Genomic DNA, 14,365 nt, shown 5'->3' with positions numbered 1-14,365 from the left:
TTGCTTTTAGGATGATGTCATTCTGATTGTGCAATGCCCTAGCGACATTTTAACACTGCATGATGACTATCTTTTTTTATTTGACGGAAGATATAATGGAAATTTTCATGGATGACTTTTCAGTTTTTGTTACATCTTTTGATCTTTATTTGCATAATTTAGCTCTTATTTTGCAGAGATGTGAAGATAAAAATCTAGTCTTAAACTAGAAGAAGTGTCATTTCATGGTTCAAGAAGGGATTGTGCATTGACATAGAGTGTGACGCTCCCAAATCCCCACGCACAGACACGGAAAAATCAAGACGTCCGAATGATGACATCACGGGTCACCACCCTATCGACGAGTGCCAAGTGTGTGCATAAGTAACGAATGTGCAAAAGAAAACACAGCGAATAACGAAGGTCATATAACTAAGTACCAGAATTTTTCTTAGTTTAATACAAAACTGTTTAAAACATACATAATAAAATATTACAAATCACAAATATAATTTTAAACCAAACAACAAAGCTTAAACTTTAACTTAGAACTCCGGCGGAGCCGCATCCTCGGGCTCAGCCTCCTCCTCTTCCTTGAACCCTGCACCAAAATCTACGGAACCAAAAATGGTGCCGCAGGTAAGTAAAATCCAAACACCACTAGATAAAAACATATAAAATTCAAACAATATGCATGAAAGAAAAACCAATGCACACATCCCGTAAAACCATTTTTTCCATGCACGCCAAAAACCCATTTGACCCAAAAACATATCGCTTAAAACCAAGCCTCACCATTATCCTAGATAATGGCCCAAACCACCATTTTTCCAGAAAATGGATCAAAAGCCTCAAAACCAAACTAGGGATTATCCGCACACCCTGGCTCTGTGCCACACCGCAGGTAACAACTACACATGTGACACCTAAACGAGCGATGCCCAGACTCGCGCCCAGCGCGTACCTGGCCAGGTCATCCTCTAGTCCCCGCCACTCTAGGGACCACGGAGTCGACACGACAACGTTACCATATCGTGCGATCCAGTCGTCGCCCTGTGACAACCCAGGGGACGTCACTCAGTATTGTCCACTCCCGAGTGACCAGAGGAGCTCCACCGAGATAATAACCCATCCCGGCTTGGGCTCGTGAGACACACGCACCCGAAAACCATTTACGCCAACAAAACATAATTTTCTCACTTAAAATAAAATGCACATGTATGCAATATGTAACGCACGCCTCATGACTCAAATAATCAAGCAATCACAAACAACCAAAACCAAGCACTCCGTCCTCAAACCATCCGACCCCCGAACTCCTCGGACTCAGTCCGGAATCAACCAACCAACACATAAATATTTATTGTAAGAGTAAAATACATTTAAATTTAAAAGTAGAGTTTGGAAAATACTTACAGCGCTATATGGTATTTTTTTGAAAGCTCGCGGCGTTGCAAACGGCGGAAGAAAAGCAACGTAACAGTGAAATTTCACTGTGGCCGTGGGTTGTAAAATACCCACTTTTGAACGGGGTCAAACCAAAGCTTGGAATTGATAGGAAATGGTCTAGGGATGCTTATGAAGCTAAGGGAAGTAGAGTTTGGCAGTGGGTGGCGGCGAAAACGGCGGAGGAAGAGCTTAAACGCCCAAATCGAAAACTAGCTCGTAGGAGCTGCTCCGGCGACGGATCGAGGCCAGAAATGGGTGGGTTAGGACGGCAAGGAGTCGGTGATGAAGTGGTGAACAGGTGGCGGCTGGATGTGGAGCGACGGCGGCAAAACCCGGCAAAACCCGGCAAAACGGAGCAAAAGCCATTCGGCTTGATGGTGACTTTCCAGCTAAACGGCAGCTCCGTTGGCGGTGGAAATTTGTGGAGTGATTCACTAGAGGGAGGGGAAGAGATTAGTGGTGGTGGTGAGGCTCACGTTGCCAGCGAGTGGCGGTACTGGGTGGCTGGACGAAACGGCGTGAGGGAGAGGAGAGAGAGAGAACGCACTGGGGAGGTCGACACATGAGAAAGAAAAGGAGGGAAAAAAAGAAAGAAAAAGAAAAGTGTTGCCCAGATGACTAACACAAGAGGGGAGGTGAATTGAGTTGTATTAAAAAAATAACAATTATAAATCAAATATATAATATAAAATATAAACAAAATATGAAATAACAATAAATATAAAGAGTAAGGGTAAGAGAGAAGCAAACTCAGTATGTTAACGAGGTTCGGCCCCACTGCCTACGTCCTCGCCTCAAGCTACCCCTTGAAGATTCCCAAATTCACTATTCAACCTCCTTCAGGTGGAGATAGAAACCTATTATACCTTTGAACAATACCGCTACAAAGGATCCGTGTAGAACACCCTCTACACTTGCAATCACCTTACACGTGGTGATTCAACTATTCCCCGTGTAGAATATTTTCTACACCCACAAGGGTTATACACACCCTTTTTCTTATACAAAAGCTGATAGTGGGTAGGTTATCAGAAAACACTCCTCAATGAGTGAAATAAGAACAATACAGCGCAAACTATATCTCTCAAAATGAAGAAGGATTAAGGCTCAATGCTTAGAGAAGAGAGAATGAAAGCTTTGAATGAATGTTGTATGCTCTTGGTGTTGTAAATGTGAAGCTCTCAAATGATCTATTTATAGGCATATGAGACTTCATATTCAAATTTAAAAAGATTCACATGTCAAAGACAACATCATTCACTTTTTCAAAAAATTCAAATAAAAGATTCTTCTTTTTCAATTGTCAAAGACAACATCATTCACTTTTTCAAAAAAATCAAACCTAATCTTTTACTTTTGGCATATGACAAAATGAGCACATTTTTCTTTTCAAAAAATTCAAACCTAATCTTTTACTTTTTACATATGACAAAATGAGCACACTTTACTTTTCAAAATTTTCAAACAAAATCATCTACCTTTTGTATAAGTCCAAAAAAGTATCAATCACTTTTGAAAATATTCAACTAAAATATGCACATGTGAAAGATGACAATCAATCATCTTTAATATTTTCAAAGTTCAACCCTTTAATCAAGGCATGCACATGTAAAAGATGACAATCAATCATCTTTCAAAATTTTCAAATTTAATTTTCAAAAATATTCATGCACATGTGAAAAATGTATTTTAATACTTTATGATAAAATATTAATTTTGAGCATTAATCCTAATTTCGAATTTTGAAGAGATTTACAACATTACTCTATAATTTTAATGTGAATTTGTTCCCTTCTTGCTCATGCTTGTTTTCTTGATGTGCTTGACTCCATTGTGTAGACAACTTGAGCTTGAGACTTCTTTATTCTTTGAATTCATTTGTTATCATCAAAATCTATGTGTAAATATATAATTACACAAAACTTGAAATCTTGGGTTCAACAATCTCCCCCTTTTTGATGATGACAAATACTTGATAGAACCTGAAAGCTGTATTAATACTTAAGCTTCCCCTGAGAATGTGCGTTAGTTTTTTAAGCAAAAGTATAAATATAATTGCAATCATATATAATAAGTTTAGCAATTCAAACAATGTTAATGTTCTAGTCTAATACTTCTCCCCCGTTTGGCATCATTAAAAAGGATCCGCAACAAGTAAATAGACTGAAGAAAACGGTGCGTTAGTAGACACTATAGATAGTTGAAAAATGGAGTCGTCCGTGACCCGACAAGTGCTGCAAAGCCTCGAGGCCTAACTCTATGAATTTAATACGACTGAAGATTTAAGCAATCGTCTGATGTTGTTGACAAACGGGATTGAAGGCTCCGAGTTTCTATAAAAAAATGATCATTTTCATCTATCGGATGCCAAAAAAATAATCGCTTCTTGACCTGAGTTCTGTTTTTCCACAACAATAGAATGGTTGAGTAATTCTCTTCCACTAATGTTCCAGACTTGAATCAGGAACCCTTGACGCATCAATCATCAGTCTTCTCTCCTGAGGCCGTCAATACCATGATAGGAGCAGTGAACCGTTTTTCGAGTAAGGCTGATTCTGAGATAATTGCATAATCAAGAATGCTCAGTAGTCAATATGCTGCCTCTGTTACGATCATGTCTCGGAGGTTAATGGCGAGAGTGAGTGAGATTGATCATCTTAACATGCAAATATTTGAGTTACGACAGAAGCTTGCTAATAAGGATAGTGAGAATAAAAGGCTAAAACAAGAAAACCAAGAGTTAAAAAAATTTGCAGATTGGTATGCTCATGATCTGCAACCACGAATAGAGAAGCTGGAACGAGAAAGGGTTCAAATACAAGGTCAACATCGGCAGATAACAGCAGAGGTTCATCATTTACTAGAAAAATAGGGACAATCTACTGTTAATCTCGCTGGGTTAGTAAGAAAACTTTTGACAATGTGTGTCCAACATATCTTGTATTTCTTTTGACTAAATAAGATTTGAAGAGACAATAGTTTGTCTTATTCTTTATGCTATCTCTATAAAATTAGTCCTGAAGTTCATCTAATCCGTATCAAGTTTTCTTCTCATCTCTATAACTCATTTGCATTCCTTCAACATTCTCGTTTTAAGCCTTCTATTCTTTTCTCAATGGCTCATTCTTCTAACATTTCTCTAGATCCATCCATGAGGCATTCTGCATCTCAACCTCCTGTCCTTTCTGCAGCTGCCATTGGTGCCATGTTGCAGCAAGAAAATAGTAATCTGACTAATAAGTCAGATTCTGATGCTATTTATGACTTGGTGAGTCTTGGGACTCGCTACTCTTCCTCTATTGTTGCTTTTTCTCAGCGGCTATAAGACAAAAATCATGAAGTTGAAAAGCTCAAAGAACAAATTGTTGTACTTCAACGAATTGTTCAAGAGTCTCACACAAGGGAATGAATCATTCGGCGGAAGAATAAACAGTTGAAATCTTTATTAGATTCTTCATTCCGCTTGCCGGTTCCTATGGATAAAAATGACATGATATTGTATGAAGAGAATGAGCGTCTCAAACATGAGGCTAAGAATCTCAAGTTTATTTAAAAGTATTTAAAAAATCTATCTCTATTTTTATTGACTCTGGTCTATCTTTTAAGAGATATTCATAGCATGCATCATACCTATTTCTCTTCTGATCATACATAATCTATCTTCTGGTAAAGGTTTTGTGAAAATATCTGCTAATTGATCGTGTGTGTTTGTGAACTCTAATATTATATCGCCTTTCTGCACATGATCTCGAAGAAAATGATACCTTATTTCAATATGCTTAGTTCTTGAATGTTGTATTAGGTTCTTTGAAAGATTTATAGTATTTATATTATCACATTTGATTGGAATGTGATTATACATAAGTTTAAAATCTTCAAGTTGTTGCTTCATGTAGAGAACTTGAGCACATCAACTACCCGCAGCAACATATTCTGCCTCAGCAGTAGATAGTGCAACAGAATTTTGTTTTTTTACTAAACCAGGAAACTAGTGCATGACCTAAGAAATGACATGCTCCACTAGTGCTTTTTCGATCTATTTTACAGCCAGCATAATCTGCATCTGTGTAACTGATTAGATCGAAATATGTGTGCTTAGGGTACCATAACCCTAGGTTAATTGTACCACTAAGATATCTAAGAATGCGCTTAACTGCAATTAAATGTGATTCTTTTGGAGATGATTGAAAGTGTGCACATAAGCACACACTAAACATAATATCTGGTCTACTGGCTGTTAAATATAATAAGCTATCAATCATACCTCGATATATTTTCGAGTCAACTGGCTTACCGGATTCATCTTTATCAAGTTTAGTTGATGGGCTCATTGGTGTTCCAATTTCCTTAGCATTTTCCATCCCAAACTTCTTCAGTAATTCCTTAATATATTTTGATTGATTGATGAATGTCCCACTTTTTGCTTGCTTAATTTGCAATCCGAGAAAGAATGTAAGTTCTCCCATCATGCTCATCTCAAATTCTTCCTGCATAGTCTTAGCAAAAACTTGACACATATTTTCATTAGTAGCACCGAATATTATATCATCAACATAAATCTGAATCAAAAGAATATTATCATTTTCATATTTAATGAAAAGAGTTGTGCGATTTTTCCTCTTGAAAAACCTTTTTCAATCAAGAAACCACTAAGTCTTTCGTACCAAGCTCTAGGAGCTTGTTTAAGTCCATATAGTGCTTTTGTGAGTTTGAAAACATGATTTGGGGAAATATGATTTTCAAAATCTAGAGGTTGCTCAACATATATCTCTTCATTTATAAAACCATTTAAGAAAGCACTTTTAACATCCATTTGAAAAAGTTTGAAATCTTTATAACAAGCATATGCAAGTAGCATTCGAATAGCTTCTAATCTTGCGACAGGTGCATATGTCTCATCATAATCGATTCCTTCTTCTTGATTAAAACCTTGGGCTACAAGTCGAGCCTTATTTCTAGTAATGACTCCGGACTCATCTTTCTTGTTTCTAAAAACCCATTTTGTTCCAATAATAGTATGATTTTTGGGTCTAGGAACAAGTGTCCAAACATCATTTCTTTCAAATTGATTCAACTCTTCTTGCATAGCTAGAATCCAAGATTCATCAAGAAGTGCGTCATCAATATTTTTAGGTTCAATTTGAGATAGAAAAGCAGTATGATTGCAAATATTTCTAAGAGATAATCGAGTACTTACACCTTGTGAAGGTTCTCCCAAAATTTGTTCCACTGGATGATCTTTCACAAATTTTCACTGTTTGGTTGCATCTTGTATTAAATTTTGATGATTTTTCCTGATGGCTCCATGTTGAACTTCCTCGATTGTTTTCTCTTTGTTGAGATTGAGACTTTCCGTATTATTTATACCTCCTGTTTCTTCATCAATAGATTTCTTAGAGAGTGAAGAATTAGATTCATCAAATACTACATGCATAGATTCTTGTACAGTCAAAGTCTTTTTATTGAATACTCTATAAGCTTTACTATTAGTAGAATACCCGAGAAAGATACCTTCATCAGATTTTGCATCAAATTTGCCTAAATTATCCCTGTCATTCAAAATAAAACATTTGTATCCAAATACATGAAAGTAACCAATGTTGGGTTTTTTCTAATTCCAAAGCTCATAGGGGGTTTTATCTAACTTAGACCTTAGCATAACTCTATTTATAACATAACATGCAGTACTTACCGCTTCGGCCCAAAAATAACTAGGCAAGTTGTTCTCATTGAGCATTGTTCTTGCCATCTCTTGAAGAGATCTATTTTTCCTCTCTACTACCTCATTTTGTTGTGGAGTTCGAGCAGAAAAATTATGCACAAAAACGTTTTCATCACAAAATATTTCAATATTTTTATTAACAAACTCTTTTCCCCTATCACTTCGGATACTTGAAATAGTATAGCCCTTTTCATTCTGAATTCTCTTGCATAACTTGGTAAAGGCATTATGTGCCTCATCTTTATGAGCAAGAAAGATGACCCAAGTATATCTAGAAAAATCATCAACAATAACAAATACATAATATTTTCCTCCTAGACTTGCAACTCTATTTGGTCCAAAAAGATCCATGTGTATCAGTTGCAATGGTCTAGTAGTGAAAATATATTTCTTAGTTTTAAAAGAAGTTTTTGTTTGTTTACCAAATTGACATGCATCACAAATTTTGTCTTTAAGAAAATTTGTTTTTGGTAAACCTCTCACAAGATCATTTTTTGAAAGTTTGGAAATAAGTTCCATATTGGCATGACCTAATCTTCTATGCCATAGCCAACTAGTTTCATTTTGAGCTGAAAAGTAAATAGCATCTTGTGAAGTAATTTCTTCAAAATCGATTGTATAAACATTATTGTTTCTAAAAGTAATAAAATAAATATTACAATCATGATCATTCAAGATAATGCATTTATCCATTTTGAAAATAACTGTAAATCCTTTATCACATAATTGACTTATGCTCAAAAGATTATGTTTTAAACCTTCAACAAGTAGAACATCTTCAATTATGAGAGAAGATTCATTACCAATTTTACATATTCCCACGATCTTCCCTTTCGAGTTGTCTCCAAATGTCACGTGTCCTTCTTCTTTAGATCTAAGATCAAAGAACTTAGTCTTGTCTCCCGTCATGTGTCTTGAACATCCACTATCTAAAAACCATTTGTTTTTGCTTGTGGAAGACTTCATGCATACCTATAAAAATAATTAAAATAATTTTTCTTGGTACTCAAGTTCTTTGGGTCCTTTATTTATTAGTATTAGAAGAAACAAGATTTTTAGGTACCCATATGGCCCTAATAGTCATTGTATGATTTCTTCTAATAGGACAAGTATGATAATTATGACCATTTCTATTACAAAAATTGCAAATAGCATGTGACATATATGAAAAACTTGAATGATTATAATAATATCCTTTTTTGACAAAATTATTTTTATGAAAAGAATTTTGAATATTAGTCTTTGATGTAGAATGATTATCAAAGAAATTTTTATAAGGTTTATATTTTTGTTTTGGCATATATCCCAAACCTGCCTTGTCAAAAACACATCTTTCACTACCAAGAAGTTTTTCAAAATTTCTTTTTCCATTCGTAAAGTTTTCAACAATATTTTCTAAATCGGTTTTCTTCTTATTCAATTCAAGATTTTCATCTTTCAAAATGATATTTTCTTTTCTTAAAATTTCAATTTCATTTGTTAAAGAAAAATTTTTCTTTTTCAAAACAGTATATTTGATACCCAATTTTTCAAATTCCTCATAAACTTCTTCTAAAACATTTTGCAATTCTTCATATGAAGGATTTTCAATATTATCAAAATTTGTTACCTCAATGTCATCTTTAGCCATAAGACAAAGATTTGCTGATTCTTCATTGCTTGCTTCACTATCTCAGCTACTTGAATCATCATCCCATGTAGCTTTCATTGCTTTCTTGCCCTTGTTTCGATCTTTCTTTAGCAGAGGACAATCTGGTTTGATATGACCAGGTTTATTGCATTTATAACAAATTAAAGTGTCATTTTTACCTGAATCTTTCTTAGAAAACTTTTTGAAGGATTTCCTTAGAGGAGTTATATTTTTCTTCAAGAACCTCTGAATTCTTCTTGTTATCATCGCAACTTTTTCATCTTTATCGTCATTTTCCTCATCTTCATCACTTTCACTTTCACGAGGAACAGCTTTAAGTGCTAAGCTCTTCTTTGGCTTTCCTTCTTATTCTCCTCTTTTCAATGTGTACTCATGGGTGATAAGTGACCCGATGAGTTCATTGACTTCGAGCTTCTTGAGGTCTCTAGCTTCAAGAATCGCTGTAACTTTTGATTCCCAACGTTTTGGTAAAGAGTTGAGAATTTTTCTTATTATCTCCACCTTGGAATAAACTTTGCCAAGAGCTGTCAATCTGTTTATGATATTAGTATAACGAGCGTGCATACTAGAAATAGATTCACCATCATTCATCTTAAACATTTCATATTGATGAGTAAGAATATAAATTTTTGATTCCTTGACTTGCGAAGTTCCTTCATAAGTAACTTCCAAGTTATCCCAAATTTCTTTTGCCGTAGCGCAATTCATTACTCTATTAAATTCATTTCCATTAAGAGCATTATATAATAAATTCATAGCAGTTAAATTTAAAGTATAAAGTCTATCGTCTTCACGATCAAACTATTCTTCTTCCTTTTTTACCTTTACTCCATCAACCACTTTTGTTGGAATATAAGGTCCATTTACAATACATTTCCAGATTTCTCTACCTTGAGCTTGAAGAAATATTCTCATTCTAACTTTCCAGAATGAGTAATTATCTCCACAAAAGAGTGGAGGCCGACTGCTAGATTGACCTTCACCAAATGAAGCTGCAATGTTAGCCATAAGATCTTAACTCAAAAGATAGTTAATCTTATTATAGAGCTCTTAGCTCTGATACCAATTGTTGCCCAGATGACTAACACAAGAGGGGGGTGAATTGAGTTGTATTAAAAAAATAACAATTATAAATCAAATATATAATATAAAATATAAACAAAATATAAAATAACAAAAAATATAAAGAGTAAGGGTAAGAGAGAAGCAAACTCAGTATGTTAACGAGATTCGGCCCCACTGCCTACGTCCTCCCCTCAAGCTACCCCTTGAGGATTCCCAAATTCACTATTCAACCTCCTTCAGGTGGAGATAGAAACCTATTACACCTTTGAACAACACCGCTACAAAGGATCCGTGTAGAACACCCTCTACACTTGCAATCACCTTACACGTGGTGATTCAACTATTCCCGGTGTAGAATATTTTCTACACGCACAAGGGTTATACACACCCTTTTTCTTATACAAAAGCTGATAGTGAGTAGGTTATCAGAAAACACTCCTCAATGAGTGAAATAAGAACAATACAGCGCAAACTATATCTCTCAAAATGAAGAAGGATTAAGGCTCAATACTTAGAGAAGAGAGAATGAAAGCTTTGAATGAATGTTGTATGCTCTTGGTGTTGTAAATGTGAAGCTCTCAAATGATCTATTTATAGGCATATGAGACTTCATATTCAAATTTAAAAAGATTCACATGTCAAAGACAACATCATTCACTTTTTCAAAAAATTCAAATAAAAGATTCTTCTTTTTCAATTGTCAAAGACAATATCATTCACTTTTTCAAAAAAATCAAACCTAATCTTTTACTTTTGGCATATAACAAAATGAGCACATTTTCCTTTTCAAAAAATTCAAACCTAATCTTTTACTTTTTGCATATGACAAAATGAGCACACTTTACTTTTCAAATTTTTCAAACAAAATCGTCTACCTTTTGTATAAGTCCAAAAAAGTATCAATCACTTTTGAAAATATTCAAATAAAATATGCACATGTGAAAGATGACAATCAATCATCTTTAATATTTTCAAAGTTCAACCCTTTAATCAAGGCATGTACATGTAAAAGATGACAATCAATCATCTTTCAAAATTTTCAAATTTAATTTTCAAAAATATTCATGCACGTGTGAAAAATGTATTTTAATGCTTTATGATAAAATATTAATTTTGAGCATTAATCCTAATTTCGAATTTTGAAGAGATTTACAACATTACTCTATAATTTTAATGTGAACTTGTTCCCTTCTTGCTCATGCTTGTTTCCTTGATGTGCTTGACTCCATTGTGTAGACAACTTGAGTTTGCGACTTCTTTATTCTTTGAATTCATTTGTTATCATCAAAATTCATGTGTAAATATATAATTACACAAAACTTGAAATCTTGGGTTCAACAAAAAGAAAAGAAAAGAGAAAAAGAGAAAAGGGAAAAAAGAAAAAAGAAAAGGTGGGGAAAAGAAATGAGGTCCAATCCTCACTCCGGAAACCAAAACAGATCCGCTAAAAACGATATTAAAAATCGTAAAACGACTAAATAAATTAAACACAACATCCAATAAATTAAAAACCAATTTAAAACACAATAATTTAAAATAAATAAACCACTATATTAATTAAATTAAAAACAACCCTTCAATAAAAATACACGTAAAAGCAGGTCATCACATAGAATGTCATCTAAAAGAATTGAGGTTGATCGAGCTAAAATTGCAACCATATAAAAAACTGCCACTTCCAAAGATTATGAAGGGAATTAGAAGTATTTTGGGACATGCGGGATTTTATAAAAGATTTATAAATGATTTTTTCTAAACTCTCTAAACATTTATGTAATCTTCTTGAAAAAAATGTTGTAATCGACTTTGATGATGTTTGTTTGCAAGTCTTCAATGCAATCAAGGATAAACTAATTTTAGCACCAGTTATGACTTTATCTAATTGGAGTCAACCTTTTAAAGTCATGTGTGATGCAAGTGACTTTGCAATTGAAGCAGTATTGGGACAAAGGCAAGACAAACTGTTTAGAGCCATCTATTATACAAGGCAAACATTGAATGAAGCTCAATGAAATTATACTACAACTGGGAAGGAGATGCTTGATGTGGTATTTGCTTGTAACAAATTTCAGTCTTCCATCATTGGTACAAAGTTGACAGTGTTTACTGATCATGCAATAATTCGTTATTGTTTTGGCAAGAAGGATGCCAAGCCTAGGCTGATTCGTTGGATCTTGCTTATTCAAAAATTTGATTTGGAGGCTCAAGATAAGAAATGAAGCAAAATTTCAGTTGTTGATCATCTCTTCCAGTTGGAGCAAGAGGAAGAAGAATCAAATTCAGTGATCTAAGGAGCATTTCCTGATGGCAGTTGTTTGTAGGAATATTCTTTCCAAAGAAATTTTTTTCATAGGGTAATTCAACTATGTATTGTTTTCTATTCAAAAAAGGATTAAGTAAGTTGGAGCATACTTTTTTTTTTCAATTATAATTTTAAAGTTATTAATTTTTTGAATTAATAATGAATCTTTTAATTGTTATTCGATTCTTTTATATCTTAATTCTTGTTTTAAGAAATTTATTTATTTATTTTTCCTTTAATCTTATTTTTTGTTAAAAATTTAATTTCTTTAATTAATGAAACTCCTTTTAAAACATTAATTTCTTTTGAAATTGAAGGAAATAGAAATTTAAATTAAACTTATTTACCTAATATTTTTGTAGAAATTTCTTCCTCTGTTACAGAGGAATGATAAAGAAAGGCAATGAATAGATTTTCTAATATTACTCTGGTGTTGATATTTTTTACCAATATAAATGTTGTTTTAAAACAAATTCCATTATTACAAATGTTTACATTTGATAATTTATTGTTTATGTTTAATTTTGCTCTATTAGCTTGAGATAATGTCTCTTTTGTTTTTTTAAAATATTTTGAAGGTATTATTCCTTCTTGTATACGGTTTAAATCTACTCTTGTATCTAATAAAGCAATGACTGTAAAAGAAAATTCTTTGTTAATAAAGATAGTTATTTCAGTATACTATTTTTGAAAATTTATTTTATTAAGAATATTTATGAAATTATCTGACTCTTTTTTAATAATTATTGCTAAACTTTCTCATTTTTCTTTCTTGGGTGTATTAATATTTTTATCCATTTTTAATAATATAATTTCTTGTAGTAATTGTTCATTTGAAACTTCTAGTTTAATATTAGAAACTTTCAAATTTCTAAATATTGTTCTGAGAGGCTTGATTCTTTTAATTGATAAATTTCCTATTCTTTTGAATAGCTTTCCTCTTCCACACTTAAATCTATTATAAAAATATTTAATAATTTTTCTTTTACTGTTTCAAGTATATCTAATTCATTATTTTATTTTTTAACCTTACAATTTAATGAATAATAACGTTTCCACATTTATAACAAAGTATTTGTTTTCTCTTTTTATTAAAATTTTGTCTTTTTTTATAGTTTTATTGTATATTTGTTTATCTTTTATCTTTTTATAAGGCCTTTTATATTTTTTGTTTTCTATTTGGGTAATTTTTATAATTTCTTTTCACTTTTTTCTATCTTCTAGATGAGACTAATAATGAAGTATAACCAAATTGTTCACAAAATGTACTTAACTCTTTCTTAGCAAATTTCTTTTCTTTATCTATTTACTTTTTTTAATCTTAGATCATTACACATAATTAGACTAGTTCTATTAATAGTAGTTATTATATTGCCATATATGAGATTAATAAAATCAATAATACCATCTAGTTTTACTAATGATTCTCGTATCTTTTAAGCGAAGTAATAAGGAAGTCCGGTTATAAATTTTTCCTTCCAATATGATCATTGACAATCATTTCTGATTATAGCTTTAGTTAGAAATACATTTTTATACCATCTAAAATCAAATAACTGAGGACTTCTTAAATTGATTAACAAATCACCATTTCTTTATTTAAATTGAATAGGATCATCTAGAAAATGTTTAGTCAATATAAATATTAAAGTATTAGCAACATTTTCTAATGGTTGACCATCTTCTGTTTTTATTTCTTACATATTTTCATCACATTAATATTGAGTTAATATTCTTACTCTTTGTTCATGTGAAAGATAATGATTCCACCAACCTTTTGGTTGGTCGGTGAAACTTGTAACTAGAATATAGACTACCTGAAAATCTGTTTTTCTATTGTTTTCATAAATATTAGCAACCATAATTCATTTCTTGAAAATGATTTAATATTTAATATTCAGATAATTTATCAATATTTCATTCATATAGTACATCTGGTGATAAAGCATATCTTACTATATATTCTCTTTCTTCAAATTACATGTCTAGTGGAGTAGGTCTCAACTTATGGAAACATGATGCTTAGAATCCCTAACTGAATATTTATTATAATCTCTTCTAATCTTATTTATTTGTAAATCTAAGTTATTAAGTTAATTTTCAATATTACTAATTTCATAATCAGATAAGACAAGTGATTTTATCTTACTTAATACATTAATATAAGGTTATTTTGAAGTAGATGCAGTATTAGTAA

This window comes from Carya illinoinensis, chromosome 4, assembly GCF_018687715.1.
Source record: "Carya illinoinensis cultivar Pawnee chromosome 4, C.illinoinensisPawnee_v1, whole genome shotgun sequence".
In the NCBI taxonomy this organism is placed as follows: domain Eukaryota; kingdom Viridiplantae; phylum Streptophyta; class Magnoliopsida; order Fagales; family Juglandaceae; genus Carya; species Carya illinoinensis.
This window is presented reverse-complemented; position numbering follows the sequence as displayed.